The sequence below is a fragment of the Phaethon aethereus genome (genome assembly GCF_964289735.1).
Source record: "Phaethon aethereus genome assembly, chromosome: 12".
In the NCBI taxonomy this organism is placed as follows: domain Eukaryota; kingdom Metazoa; phylum Chordata; class Aves; order Phaethontiformes; family Phaethontidae; genus Phaethon; species Phaethon aethereus.
In genome coordinates, this window is record NC_138588.1 from 20,675,703 (window position 1) to 20,678,940 (window position 3,238).

The window sequence follows — 3,238 nt, forward strand, 5'->3', positions numbered from 1 at the left end:
TGAGCTTATCTTGAGCTAGCTAGTGGAGGTAACTTTATACTACAGTGCAGATTTAAGTCCTATGCTAAAGAGGGTTCATAGTGATAGGTGTAACATTTTCCAGGTGTAACCAGTAACACCTAGAAAAACAACTAGCAACTGAAAACATACTAGAGGAAAGAAAAATTCTTCCATCTTGCTCACAGCTTAGGTTTTTTTTTTTCTTGTTTCATTTTTTGTGTTGTTCCTTATGACACTGAAGTCCACATCAGAAAACAGTGCTTTGCATGATTACAGGAGCCCGAGTTTCACTATGGTATAACTTCATTTAAGAGGAGACACGCTCAATATAGGTAACTTAAAAACAGAAAACCTGCTTATACGAGACTATTACTTGATAGACAGGCCCATGCTGTTCAGATGTTTTCCATTGTTCTTTAATATTAGTGTGGTTCCTTGCTCAACAGCAAAAAACACTCTAAAAGTTAAAAAAACCCCAAACCTCATTGCAATGCAAACTTCTGACTCAGGTGAAGAAAAAGCTAGGATGCAAGCCTTGCTTAGACTGTTTGGCAATGAGCAAAGCAGAAAGAAATATGGCTTCACCAGCTCGCTAAAAGAGAAACAGTTTGTAATGGCGCGTTCTTTCCCCCACAGGGCAAAAATCTAGTCTTCTACTACCATTTTTCTTAGCACATGATAGTTTGCTAAGAGCAGAGTTTTATAAACAGCAGCAGGCTGCCTGGATCCAGCATATGTGGGAATTCAGCCAGAAGACAAGCAAGTCGAGGAGCTCTCCTCAGACACAAAAGAGGCTTTTTGGAAATGCATATACTTTAGTTCTAGGAGGAACCAAGAGTCTTCAGGTAAAAGCAAGAAATATTTCTCACATGGACAGCAAGAAGCTCAGGATTATCAAGACACATTTTAATACCAGTGTTTTAACATATTTATAATGGAGTTAGGTTCTCCCTGTATATTCACCCCAATATAGTGCTGTTCTACTACTGACAAAGTTAAATATTAAATAAGCCACAGTTTCTCTTGAAATAGGTACATACAACAGCAGTTCCATGAATGGGTGCAACAAACTACGCCTGCATTTCTACAATCTTTAATGCACAGTAACAGCATCCCCTTGACAAGCAGAACATCCTGGTTTGCTTTCCTTGTCTAAAGCTTTCAACAGGACAGATGCATGAACTACAGCTAGGAAAGCCTCACATTTGTCATCTGCCTTTAATATCAAACTGTCTCCTTTTCTACAGCATTCAAGATTAAGAAATTCTTCTCCAGGGTTATACTAGGACTGAAGACTGAATTTCAGAAGCCTGCCAGATCTGTTTTCAGTTCTGGAATTCCAAGCAAAACTGATTTATAGCCAATCTAAGGCTTTTAGGGCTACGGTAATATTCAATATTAATGAAGCTAAACTATACTGAGCCAATACCAAATATTTAAGCTGTCTGGCTTCTAATCACCTTCAGAATTCAGGAAGTCTACATAATTGGAAGTGATGACAGAAGGTTATGGTGGCAGAAATTGGTGTTATCTCAATCCTTACAGGAGAACTTGTGTATGCTTCCTCATTTGAGCATGAATCTCAGTTTGCACTAGTTAGCACACAGCAACCCAAGCACATTTACAATATAGGATCATTCAAACACTCTAATGAGTAAAACCAGTCAGCTCATACTACAGCTGTATTCATGTCTGACCACCAAGGAGATAGCACTTGTTCCCAAGTTCAGCAAGTCATACAAAATGCAGTGTATTAGACCCTTGGAAGTTTGTGTTTGTTGTTTTTTTCTGTGTGTGGGGGGGTTTTGGGGTTTTTTTTTTTGTTTGTTTTTTTTTTTTTTTAAAACACACGCAACACTCTATCCACACATCCAAGATCTACTGACAGATCACAGGAGGCCACTGTTTCCTAGAAACAAATTCACAACAGCTTGGTTGGGCTTTATTTAGGTTGTGTTTTATGCCAAAAGAGCTGTAAAATACTTATTGAATACATTCAGAAAAAGTTTCCACATTCCAGCGTGAATTGTCTGCATTTTCTAAAGCTGGCAGAGACTTCCCTGATCTACAAGCAAGTACTCGGTGCTGTATCGTCTAGTCACTGCTACTTCAAATCCGTGTCTTCCAGCAAGATTAAAAAGTACATGCACTGCAATCTCTCTATAACTATCCTCGCTTCTAAGTAGTATGTTCAGACTCTTGACTGTGGAGCTTATTTCTGCCTAGTCACTAGTAACTGACTTGTAGCGGACTACTTTTTAAAGCATCCTTAGCTTTGTTTTGTGCAACAAAGAAGTCTGTTTTAAAACCTCCCCTGGTCCGATTCTTACAAGTCAGGGTCATCTTCATGTTATTAGTCTGGGATCTTACAAGCGTATCTACAATATACAATACAACACGATACAGATAGTTCTCAAATTCATTAATGCTTCTGACAGTAGATGCTGTTAGCAGGCTTGCTACCACATCCATGCAATTTAACATCAGGGTCCCAGGAGGCCTTTCAGCTTAAGTCACATACCCTACTAAGAACGAAAATCCAAGTCCCGATGGCTTACCATCTGAAAGCCACCTTTAGAAGTTAATATAGAATTCCAAAAGGACACTTCTACGGCAGCGTAACAACTCCAAGAAACTGAAGTCTCCCACAAGATGTATTTGGCCTTAACAACAGGCTACACATATTAGAATTATCTTTTCCCGAGTTACATTTCTTCGGGTATTCGAGAACATTATGATGCTGTTGAGTTTGGCTGAGCATGTCTACTTTGCATGATAAAGCACATCAGCAGCTGGCAGAAATTCTGAGCATTTCTGGCTTCTGCAAAAAATGAGGTAACTGAAGCCATGGAAAGTGGCTTCAGTTTCCAAGCAGTGACTAAGCTTCTAAATAACATAAGATACATTAATGCATAATTAACATACAGCAGTTATAGTATGGCTATTCATCACCCACTCTTGAAAGGCAACAGATTCTTCTGTAATTGTATTCACAAGACGTCAACTTTCCATCAAGTTCAAACAAGTTTGTTGTGCTTTGTTTCTCTAGCAGCATTTCAAATAAGAAGCAAATATGATACAATCAAGCTTCCACCAAACCTTAAATACAGACCTATTTAAGTGAAGCCGCTTGAATCGGTGCTTTAACACTAAAACTTAACGCTTCTAGCACACCAAGACACCATTTGAACAAATACACTGGAATCTTAAACAGAAAACAAGACATGTTTATAGGGAG